Source organism: Phyllostomus discolor, chromosome 6, assembly GCF_004126475.2.
Source record: "Phyllostomus discolor isolate MPI-MPIP mPhyDis1 chromosome 6, mPhyDis1.pri.v3, whole genome shotgun sequence".
Classification (NCBI taxonomy): Eukaryota; Metazoa; Chordata; class Mammalia; order Chiroptera; family Phyllostomidae; genus Phyllostomus; species Phyllostomus discolor.
Genome location: NC_040908.2, coordinates 116034212 through 116046662, shown reverse-complemented (window position 1 = coordinate 116046662; position 12451 = coordinate 116034212). Strand labels below are relative to the sequence as shown.

The window sequence follows — 12451 nt, the reverse complement described above, 5'->3', positions numbered from 1 at the left end:
GAATGTCATTTCATTGCCTAGGCTGCACGTGTTCATAAATAGAAGCATCCAGGAAAAAATGGCAGGGCTGCTTTAATACACACATGTGAAGGAGACCTAGTATTTCAAGCAGCTACCTAGAATTTAATATCAAGGAATTTGCCTGTCAAATATTACTTTATTTAAAGGAATGTGATATTACTTGATACAGTCATAAAGTGCATTCCGATCAAAATACAGCTGTAATAAACATTACTAACAACTGGCTTATCCCAGCGTGTTTTATCAAAACCACAACGAAGGGCACATTTGAAATGCGTGTCCCTGGCTAATTTTCAGAAGCCTCTCTCCCACCAAGAGTTCATTCGATAATTTCACCAGGGTTTTTTCCAAGGTAGAATGAGGAGTTTAAAATGCTTGAAAGAGAGTCATCTCGAGGTCACCTATAATTAAATAGGAGCTGAAGGGACAGAATACAGAAATGTGTAATCTTCCCTGGCTCTGAAATAAAAACAGATTATCAGCAAGAAAGTGCTTCTGCAGGGAGACCTGATCGCAACCTACAGTAGGATTCCTTTCAAGACTGGATGTCTATTTCAAAATACCCATTAAAATCCATGATGGACTTAATTATGAGAAGCAGATAATAAGAGTCTAGTTCATTCCCTCCCGTTGTCCAGGGTGGTTTAGAGCTGCCAATCATCTTCCCCTTCAAAGAGGCCCAAGATGCAGATACCACTTGCAGGAGGATAGCTGGACTGTAAGGGAGGGGCTCTTCTCCCGTAAGTGGTGCTGACAGAAGCAGAGGACTTCAAAGTTCACAGAAGGGACTGCTTGCTAAAAGCAGAGACAGTTTTTTCCATTATGCCAATACATGGTGTTTGAACCAAGAAACTCCCTTATCCCTGCTTCTCATTTCCTAGCCTCTGAGGTCCCTCCTTCCACCTTCACTTACCTCCACACTATTTGAGGGTGATTTGACATGAAGCCCCATGAGTTTACTGGTGGCCTTAACCTACACACACACACACACACACACACACACACACTCGGTAAAGAACAGCAGAGGAAAGAGCCCTTCTCCATACAAGCAGCACCAGCTCTATAGTCAGACCCAAATTTGAATCCTGACTCCCTCACTTTTTGCTGTGTGGTCTTAGGCAAGTTACCTAACCCCTCAGAGCCTCCATTTTTCTATCTGTAAACTGGAGACAAGAACACCTGCCACCTAAATTTCATATGAGAGCCCTGGCTCCTAATAGGACACCTTACTTATAATATCATTCCCTCAGTAGGAAAGCCTGAGCCTTGCAGCTGGTATTCGTGTGCCTCCATTGTTTCCCACAGAACAACTCTCTCTGCCCAGGAGAACAACTTATCGGAGAGGCCAGCTGACGGAGAAAAACGTTAAATAATTCAGAAGCACTAACATCAAGGCTGATGTAGGTATAAAAATAGTTACAAAACACCACACTCCTCTTGTTTTCATTAAAGCAACCTTGGATCCCTGGCAGGAACAGGAGCTGAGGCTGGGGCCAGGCCTGGGGCAGGGGAGCTTCATCAGGCTTCTATTTTGGTTTTTCTAATTACTCATCTTTGTACAAAGGCCAGGAAGCCATCCGCTTGTCACTTCCATATTTTAAACCAGCCTTCAGATAGGTGGCTTATTTTTTAATTGACAGCATGCTCAGCTGGGATACTGGAGCAGAGAATTCTCTGTATTCTGCCTTCAGAAGGGGACCAACTAGGGAGCTCTTGAAGGATGCTGGGCCTGATCCCAAAGCTTAGGTTCAGAGGAGCAGGCAGGTAGGCTGCCCTGAGCCCAATTAGCCTGTGTCACCCAGAAGGACTATGTTGTCCCTAAAAGCACAAATTCAGGAAGAGGAACAGGAAGACTCCAACTGGAGAACTAACATTTACTAAGCTCCTACTATGTTCCAGGCACCCTGCCAGGTACTTTACACCAACAGCTCCCTATAACCCTCATGAGAAACCTGAAACTAGTTCCAAGCTTCCACATTTCACAGATGAGGAAACGGAGGCTCAGGAAAGTTAAGGGATTTCCCCCAAATTTCCACCGAAGAGAGTGCTCAGTCCGAGCTCACCTGGCTCCCCAGACTGCCCTGTCTCCCCTGTACCCTCCCTCTGTCTGACTCCCCAGCCTGCGTTCTCTCCCTTGTACCTCCCTAAGAGCAGAGTATGTGGCATGAAAAGGTCTTCATGAAATATTCAGCTGCATTTGTAGCTTCAAGCCAGATCTGAATGCTTACTCAGTGCATTTTCTTGCAAAGGAGCTGCATGGAGACAAATTTCCAATTCATACTTAACAAGACAGTGAAACGCAGCCTGTTGTTGGCCTGCTCCAGGTATGGATGCAAGACTAAGCACACGCTAGGAGCAGTAGGCATAGGGACTGGGAAACAGAAGATCTGAACCAAAGCCACTGCTTCCAGGAGCTGAGGGTCTCAAAGAGTCTCTTTAGCCGACTTTATAGGAGAGAAGAGGGAGTGATCAGCAAGGAAGAGGAAGCCCAGAAGGGTAGAGGAAGGAGGAGGAATAATAATGAACATAATATCTCTTGTCCTTTCTGAGAACATGTTCTCATCCTCCAAGTCTGACTCCAAACACTTCTTTCTTTTTGAAGCTCTCCTTGCCTCCCCCCGTCAACCTGGTTATGAGAGTTCTTTCTCTGATGTGTCTCCTTCATACTAGGCTCTGTGCTAGAAGCTTGATTAATGCTATTCCATTGTATACTGAAAGCAGGTGTTATTACTCCATATTAAAGAGGATGGAACTAAGAGGTTGGCTAATCTGCCAAAGGTCACCTCGGCTAGCACAGTAGATCTCAACCAGGGACAGCCAAGAATTATCTAATCGCTGGAGGTGGCTTGGCCAGGATTTAAACTGAGGTCAGGCTGACTCTTACATTCATGAGGTCTGGTAATCTCTTAACTCTGTCATAAGGACCTTGAGGCCTGGGTGGACTCCCCTTCCCTTTTGTCCTAAATGACACTGACTGCAGGGCACAGCTCACCCAGCTAGCTCTCACCGATTGACAGTTAACGATAGTGACAAAGATCAAGATGAGCAGCCCCACCAAAGGGAGCCAGGCATTCTGTAATTGAACCTTTAAAGAGGACAGTGAGTCCATACTACCATACCCTATAGGAAGCTTCTCAATACCCTGACAGGTCCTTCTTACAGTCCTCCTGTGATGGGGAGCTCACTCCCCTCACAGGCAGTCAAGTACTTGGTAAGATGTTCTCCCTGATGTTGAACTGAATCCAGCCCTCCCCTCAGCCACAGCCTTCCTCAGCCTCTGGAGCTTTTGTGGAAAGACTGCTGGTTAGCCCCTAAGAGACCAGCCCCAAAGTCTTTGTCATGTTTCAGGAGAAATCAGTCTTCTCCTGATTTCTGGAATAGTGAAGGAGAACACAGACTTGGTTGGAGCCAGAAAGATCCAGATAAAACCCTGTTTCCACTGTTTACATAGTTGGTGATGGAGCATCACAAGTCTGCCTGCTGGAATTGCTATGTTCAGCACATAGTAGGTAGCGTAGCACATAGTAGGGATCAAATGGCCTAACCATCTTAGCTGGCAGGGTCTGTTCATGTGGAACTGGCTCCCCTCTCTGGTATGGGGTCTCTGATACCCACTGGCCTCCCACACATCACAGCCCCTCCTTGGCCTCTGCCCACCTGTCTCTGGGGTCCACTTCTGAACCAGTGAATTCAATTCCATGCTTACTAAGGGGATGGAAAAGTAAGATGGGTGACAACAACAAATCCAGAAATGACAACCATGAGAGTTACCATAGCAATACTTTAACTTGAGAAGTTCTAAGAATATGCTATAAATTGTAGGCACACACCCAATGTGGGGCCTTAGAAACCATCTTAGATGCCTGAGACCATCACCCAAATACTGGTATAGAATGAATATCCCACCTTATTTCCCACCTACATGGGTAGGTTATGAAGGGAAATTCTCTTTCTGAGAACCCCTATTGACTCCTGATACACAGGGTCATTCATCAGTGCAGGCAGGTGTTGAGAACGGCTAACCCTCTTCTGTGAAAAGTTCTGGCTGAAAGTTCAGAGACATCGGACCATGGTTGCATATCTTGCTCACAAAATACACTGGGCAAGTTCCCCACAACTCGTTTCCTGTGCACAAGCTGTGAAGAGCTCCAGGGAGGGGACATTTGCTTGATGGTCCAGGGAAATCTGTGCAGGAGCCCTGGCTCCCTTGCAGGGTGACCTTGGGAGGTCTAAGCTCTCTGAGCCCCCTGTCCCCCTGTGAAAAATGAGGCAAACAAGACCTCAACTTGTCATGAGGACAAAATGAGGTAATGTAGGCCAAATGTAGCACAATTCGACAAAAACTGAGAACCTCTTATTGGCAGGCACTCTTCAGTCAACAAAGGACAGAAATCACTGTGTCATGGAGATTTACAGAAGTAATAAGAGACTAAACAGACCAAAAGACAATAGCCAGACTATATATGAAAACAGAACTCTGACCCCTCAACCTCTTTAGCAACCAGACCAAATGGTCAGTAACATGTCAGCTTTTCTAATTTTTGCCCCCACTTCTACCTCGGGTCCAATGAGGGAGAGCCAGGTATGCTTCCCAAACCAACCACATAAGAATCCACTTCTAGTTAGTTTGCCTTCAGCTTCCTTAGGCCAATAGTCTCCAGTCGAAGCAGCCCTGAAGCCTTGCCTTTCTTCACTATGAAGCTCTCCCACTTTCCTGCCTGCCTTGGTGTCTCATCAAAGACAAGTGATAGTGGCTGGCTCCCTTGTGACAGCAAGCTCTGAAGAAGTAGCCTCTCCTTGTTGTCATTTGGATGGTCTTCTTTTATTTTCATAGTCAATAAACATAATAAAGAAGTAAATTATATAGCATGTTCTGCCCTTAACCTGTCCCCACCTTACCCCACCCTCAGATTATTCTTAATACAGCAGACAGTGTGATCTTATTAAATCATAAAACATAGTATTTGACATCATGGAAAGAATAAAATATACAGTGGACCCTGGCCAGGTGACTCAGTGGATTGGAGCACTGCCCCATACACCAAAAGTATGCAGGTTCAATTCCCAGTCAAGGCATATGCTTAGGTTACGGGTTTGATTCCCAGTCAGGGTGCATCCAGGAGGCAACCAACCGATGTTTGTGTGTGTGTGTGTGTGTGTGTGTGTGTCTCCCTCTCTCCTCCTCCCCTTTCGTCTCTCTCTCAAATCAATTAACACATCCTTGGGTGAGGACTGGAAAAAGAAGAAAATATATAGTAGGGTAAGGGTGGTCTTGAACATTGGGGGGTTACCCCTGAACATTAGGGTCGTCAGGATGGGCCTTGTTAGGAAGGTGATATTGGATTAAAGACTTGGAGGTTGGTGACTAGCCACGTAGATGTTTAGGGGAAGAACATTCCAGGCAGATGAATAGCCCCGAGGCAGGAGTAGACATTACCTGTTCCAAACAAAGCATGGGAAGTAAGGGATGAAGGGCAGGAGGTGTGGGTGTCCCAGTGATGTCGAGGAGGGTTTTGTAGGTTGTATAAGGGCTATGACCTTTACTCTGAGACTAATGGGAGCCGTACAAAGTTTTGTACAGAACGACATGTTCTGGTTTATGTCTTAACAGGGCCACTCTGGCTGCTGTGTTGAGAACAAACTGCAAGGGGTAACGGGAAGAGCAGGGAGCCCAGTGAGGGAAGCTACTGAAATCATCCAGGTGAGAGAGAAGGGGGCTTACCAGGGCTGTAGATGTGCCAATGGTGAGAAGTGCTCAGGTTCTGGAAATATTTTTATTATAAGCCTAAAATTTAAGATACATTGTCTGAGCACCTTTCTTCTTCCTTTCCTTCTTTCCTTAAAAACACAGACACCTTCACAGATCCAGAAAGCAAAATGTGCTCTAGGTCCACCCTAGTGGTCTCATGGCCATCTCACCCAGTGTGGCACAGTTCAACACAAACTAGCCGAGAGCTGGGGAACACGTGGGAGACGTCTGCTCTGAGCATCTCCAGTGACACCCTGGTACTCCTGGCGAGTGACATGTCCCCACATAAGATGGGGATGAAGGTCCATATCTTCCCTGACCTAACTTCTACCAGACCGGAGGGAACTTGACAAAATCCTTCCTCAGGGCCATTCAGCAACACATATGAAAAGCCCTATAAAGCTGCTTAATCTTTATTCTAGCAATTTCGAGTCAAAAAATTGGGCTGAAGGGAATAAATAGACATGTAATAAAAATGTTGGTCTCAGCATTACTTACAGTGGTGAAAATGTGAAAATAATATGAAATCGGTTAAATAAATAATGATATATCCTTATGATGGAATACTACATACCTATTAAAACTCACATGGGAGAGAAAATGTAATGGCATGGAGAAATGATCATGACCTGCTAAGGTTACAAAACCATGTGTACCATCTACTTCGAATGGTGGGGGGAGGTGACGGCAGGGGGGCAAATAGAACTCTATGTGTCAACAGCACTAGAGTGGAATCCAAAACGGTGGGAGGAACTGCCTCTACATGGCAGGCCTGTGGGTTGTCTTCGTTCGTTTTCTGGGTTATCTTAGGTGTTCTAAATTTTCTACTATTTGTACGTATTATGGTATAATTAAAAAAACCTTAAATAAAAACATAATAAATTTTATAAAACTTTCAAAATAATACTTATCCTAGTAGTGAACATCTTTACCTATTCTAGTGTTCCATGAGGCTTAAGGAGCTTGAGGACAGGAAGCGGCCTGGAGAAGGCAGTGGAAGACCAGGAACGGGCATTTTCCTGTGGCACTATGATAGTGGCCCCTGTGCACTGTGTCTGCCATCCCGCTGCCACTGCCGCCACTGAGACCGCCGCTGTACTGACAAGCAGGTGCACAGAACTGACCGACTTCTTCTGCTCTCTGACACTCCACATCTGGTACTCCTGACCTTGGGGAGCCGAGAAGGAGGAGAAAAACGGAAGCAGGAAGGAAGATCAAGGTTGTAGAAGCTTCGGGCCTTGAATCAGTAGCATGAGCCTCTCCTGGGAGCTTGTTAGAAATGCAGAATCTCCAGCCCACCCTTCCACCCACTGAATCAGAACCTTCATGTTAACAAGTGCCCAGGCCGTGCCTAGGCACATTAAGTTTAAAAAGCCTTCTCTAAAACATAACACTTTTCCCTGAGATCAACGTTTTTATGTACTTGTCTATTTATTTCCTTTAGCCCACTTTTTTGCAATGAACTTTAGGTGAGCTAAAAAAAAAAAAAAAAGCAACCAACCAAGTAGGTTTTCTCAAGTACATAATAATTACATAAAAGATGTAAAGTCACCCTAACCATCCAGAAGGGCACAGCCTCCAGGCCCTTGGGCAGTGCCACGTCTCTGGCATCCACCCTGGAGAACTGCTGCCATCTGATAGGCCTTTTGTAGTAAACACCAGAGATCAGGCAGGCCTCCTCTACGTGGGAATCCTGAGCCTCCCGAGCCTTGCAGGGTGGGTGGAGAGTTGTGCACAAATGGTTAATAGGGCTCTGCCCAGAAGTGAACATTTAGAAAGTAAAACCAAGTCCAAGGACTATCGCAGCATCGTTAGGCAAGGGACAGGCCTTTTCCAGCACTTGCAATGTGACTGTGTTGGAATGAGGAGGGGCAGGCTGAGTGAGAGGGCCCCTTCCCTGACCCAGATGCTTGTTTGCCAGAAGACAGGGAAGGGGTGGGAAAGGAGCCTTGACTACTGTATTCATAGTCCCATGGTTCAAATAAATTAGGTTACCTACCTCATTCATAAATTACTCAATATGGGATCCCTTTATGCTTCTTTGAAGTAGGGAGGGAACAAATATTTAATGAGGCTCTACTCGTATGCACCATTTCTCAGTCCTCGCTGCACCGTAGCATCATCACCTGTGGAGCTTTTCAGAGCTCCAACGCCTGGTTCTGTTCTGGTCACTGCTGAGAGCTCCCAGGTGATTCTAATGCGTAGCCAGGGTTGGGATCCATTGTGTTGGGCACTGTGCTGGAATTCAAAATGGAGCACCTAACAGCAGCCCAGAGAAGCAGGTAGAGAATATGAAGACCAAGCTGGTGCAGAATGGCAAAGGGACAGACAGAGCTGGAATCAGAACCAGGATCTGCTCGTCTAAATCTAGAGCCCTTTGGTTTTTCTCAGGGATACCAGAGGTCCTCTCAGACCTGGAAGGGGCTCCTTTAAGACCCTCAAAGCACCCCCTCCACACTTATGTCCACCACTGAATTGTCTTGATAGTTCAGTTAGGGCTCTGGAAGCAAGAATCAGAGGAAAGGAGCTGAGTGAGTGAAGAGACAGCAGGAAAAATAGCAATGCCAAGAGCTACCAACACATAGAAGACACTGCCTTTTAGGTAATGTGCAAGTTACTTCACAAATCCCACACAACCTTTTGAGGCAGATATTTCTAGGTTCCATTTTATAAATGGAAAAAAATGATGGAAGCTCCAAAAATCTAAATAACTTGCTTGAATTCATGCAGCTACCAGGTGACAGTGACAAAGCAGAGAATTCAACCAAAATTCTGGTGGCATTTTCCACTAACATGGCCTTAGAAGCCATTTGCATCTTTAATTACCTGTACGTGCCAGATGTCCTACTGAAGCGAACACTTAATCCTTGTGTGTGAGATGGGATCTACTGCCTTCTGAGTCTACAGATGAGGACACAGAGACCCAGAAGGGCCGCCCAAGGTTACACGGCAAGGAGATCAGGGTCAGGGTCTGAGCCCTGCCCTTTCAGGCTCCCCATACTCCATGCTGCTCGGTCCGAATGACCTCAGAGTGCACGTAGAAAACTGACGTAAGTGGCCTAAAGATGAATTAAGGTTTGACCTTAGGAAGTACATCCTGGCCTTGAAGATAGACAAGGACTAGGCTGGATAAGTCAAAACTGCCAAAATTACTGAAAACAGGGCACATTAGGAGCAGCCAGGAGTCTCTGACCACAACAAAGCAGAGAGATCTCAGTGTTCGTCTGCCTTCAGGGCCAGCACGTACTTCCTGATGTCCAGTTGCTTCACAATACCTGCTTTGAAAAATATATTTGGGATTTAATAGTAAAGTGTTCAGAATTTTTTTAAAACATAAGTTATACTGTGGATTTTCTCATGTTACAAAAGCATGTTTTCAAAAACAACATCTAACCCTTTATAGTATCTTATTGTTGGGCTCTGCCATACCACACTTTTCTTACCCAATTATTTATCTTGTTTTCACTATTATAAATAACACTGCAATGAACATATTTATTCTTGCATCTTTTCTGCCAATCTCTGATTATTTCCTTTGGCTAGATTCCTGGAATTGGAATAGTGGACTAAAGGAAGTAAATGTCTCTAGGACTTCTGGCAATATTGCCAAATTGCTTTCCTAAAAGGGTGTATTAATTTGCATTTCCACCAGCAGCAAAGGAGAATACCTGTCTCCCAGCATCTTCTCCAGAATCCAACATTGTCTTAGAAAGCATCTTGGCTAATAAGAGAAGTGAAAAATAGTAGCAGGAATCTCCAAAGCTGCTATGTTTAAATAACCTACCTCTACATATAACCACTATGTGGCTGAAACAGGATTTGAATTTAAGTTATTTAGCCTCAGAAGCTGGGTCCCAGCCTGTGCCCCAAAATACTTAGCCCCAGCTTGGGTTATGTAATGGTCATCACATGTCAACTCTTGTTTGAGAAAATTTTACATCAGAGATCCACCAGGGCAGGGATATTGGCATTAGTCTTTGATTGTCCCAGGCTTCTAAACAAACACCGCCTGCCCCAGCTGGTGTGGCTCAGTTGGTTAGAGTGTCGTAAACCAAAAGGTCACAGGTTCGATTCCCAGTCAGGATTACCTAGGTTGCAGGACTGGTCCCTGTCTGGGATACATAAAAGAGGCAATGATTAGTATTTCTCACTTGCGCTGATGTTTCTCTCCCTCTCTTTCTGCCTCCCTTCCCTTCCCTTTAAAATCAATAAGCGTGTCCTCAGGTGAGGATAAAAAAATAAAATAGAATAGAAAGATAAGTAAATAAAAATAAAAAATAAAGAAACACCGTCTAACAGAACATTCTGCAGTGACAGGAATGTTCTGTGTCTGCGCTGTCTGCGCCGTAGCCACTATCCTCTACTGAGCACTTGAAATCTGCCTAATGCGACTGAGGAAATGAATTATTAATTTTATTTAATTTTAATTAAATTTACTTTAAATTCTAACTAGTGACCCCACTGCACAGCACAGCTCTAGCATGTCTAGCACATCACCCAATAAACACTTGCTAAGTGACAAACTTCATGTAACCTCTACAGTCCACCAGCCTCTCCCATACTTCCTGCAAGAAAACAGTTTGCCTCTTCCTCCCTCATCTCCAGTGTCCACTTGTTTTCTCGAAGGCAGGGTGAATGTGATTTATCTGCCACGTGGGGGTGATGTGAAGATCAGCTAATTAATGTTCGCAAACAGCTGCACTGTGGACTGGTCCTCAGAATAATTGCATGCTAATAAAACGTTTAAATGACCAATTCTCATCCAGAGTCCAAAGCTGGGGCTGGGTTTGATCAGTAAAAGGCTGGTTCGTCTGACTCACCCTGAACTGGATCCTTCCATTTGTACCCCCTCTGTCCCCCACTTTGGTGCAAACTGCTTTCATTTGAAAGCTTCCACCAGTCAGGAGATAGTGACATTTACCTTCGCATAGTTTTGATGTCACAGTTTGATGAGTAAATTAAGACTACAAACAAGATCGGGGAGGGCGGATATTTAACCAACTTGAACAAATTGCTTTTAAGCTCTTAAGCACTTTAATTGCTTGCATGATAATGACACAAATTTTTAAATGTCTTGATCTACTCTCAAAGTGGGTCCAGTAAAAAGAACCTCAGAAGCAAAATACTTTACTAAATAAGCACTCAGTTTCTATTACGTGGCAGTCTAAAAGTTAGAAGGTTGCCATTCTAGGAAAACCAGGAGCCAGAGAGGCCTATGATTAAATGCTAGTCCTGGGGGTGTCGCCTGGGGCATCTCATCTAGGACATGGGGATCACGGCCACTACCTGACACAGAAAAGGCACTCAGTACCTTCTTCCACCCCCTTCTTCCACCTTCCCCCTCCACCACCAATGAGAAGATTGACTCTGTTCCTCCCCACTATCTTGCGAAATGAAGATGGCAATTCCTGAAATCCAAAAGGAAAGAATGGACACCTTCCTTTACAGTGCCAATCTATGAATATAAGACAGCTCCTCTTGACATCTGGTGGTCATTACTATTGCTTTCTGGAACAATGTCAGAGCAGCAAGTCTCTTGAAACCTTGCTACTCCAAGTGTGGGCCAGGGATGAGGAAGATGGCACCACCCTGGAGCCTGTCAGAAATGCAGACTCATGGGTCGCACCCCAGACATCCTGAATCAGGACATACATTTAGCAAGATTCTTGGGAAGTGTGTGTATATTCAAGTTTGAGAAGAACGGCCTTACAAAACATCAAATCCACTCCCCTCTTGTAACTTAATTTTACAGAGAGGGAAGAGGCAAGGGTTTTACCCAAAGCCATAATGGATACGATGCCACCCTTTCGCTTGACTTTCAAGGGGTTCAAACACCAGATTTTAGAAATCAACAAGCATTCCACAGCAAGAAAACTGGCTCTTTAAGAGAAAAACATTCTTAAAACCTAACGTTCCCGAGGACTGTGAATGATTCACCCGTCGCATCGGACACCCTTTCCCCCTGCGGGCCCAGGCCACAGAGCTGCCATCCACGACGCACATGCAGGGCTCCAGGGGACAGGGAGCAGGGGCACTCACTGCTCAGCTGCTCCTGAGGCCCTGCTGCATTTCTGTCCTGCTCCCTTCCTGTTTCCCAAAGGAAAGGAAAGCCCTGATTTGATGTTCAGAACATGGCAAAAGACAAAAACACCCCCTCACCTTCCCTCGTGAAACCAGAGCAGTGTCAGGATGAAAGGCAGTATCTAAACACTTGCCAGAATTCAAAGTCTGCCTAGCAGAGCGGGTGTCCTCTTTGGTGACCACACGATCCAACAACCCTGAGGTGACCTCTCTGTCCAGTCCAAAGGAACTCCTGAGGCCTCCTGCTGAGCATGGGGACACCTTGGAAATGGGGTGACTGGACTTCTTCCACTGGCTCCACTGGCTCTGCATTCTTTGTCAGATGGCTAGTCATCTAATGACAGGGAACAGATCTGTTCTGGGACACAGAAATCTGACACATAACAGAACAAGACCAACAAATCCACACCCTGATTGAACTGGCCCAAATAAGCATGGGACCAGATCCCAACTCCTTCCACTTTGGCAACAGCATGTAGGCACGTCCATTAATTAATTAATTAATTAATTAATTTTTAAATTGCGTCCAGGAACCGTAAAGAGAGGGCATTGGGCTGACTTCCCCAGTGAAGTACCATGCAGCAGGTGGGCATAAGCTTG

At 45.3% G+C, this 12451-nt stretch overlaps 1 protein-coding gene and 1 long non-coding RNA gene across 6 annotated transcripts in view; one reads left to right on the top strand and one right to left on the bottom strand.

The window, feature by feature from the left end:
- The window catches only part of TENM4 (teneurin transmembrane protein 4), a 736252-nt gene that overhangs the window by 717296 nt on the left and 6505 nt on the right, over window positions 1–12451 (bottom strand). The window lies entirely within an intron of this gene.
- LOC118501252 lies at window positions 10–8904 on the top strand. Its single transcript, XR_004903874.1, has 2 exons — window positions 10–1421; window positions 5633–8904. It is a non-coding gene; the product is annotated as an uncharacterized LOC118501252 (long non-coding RNA).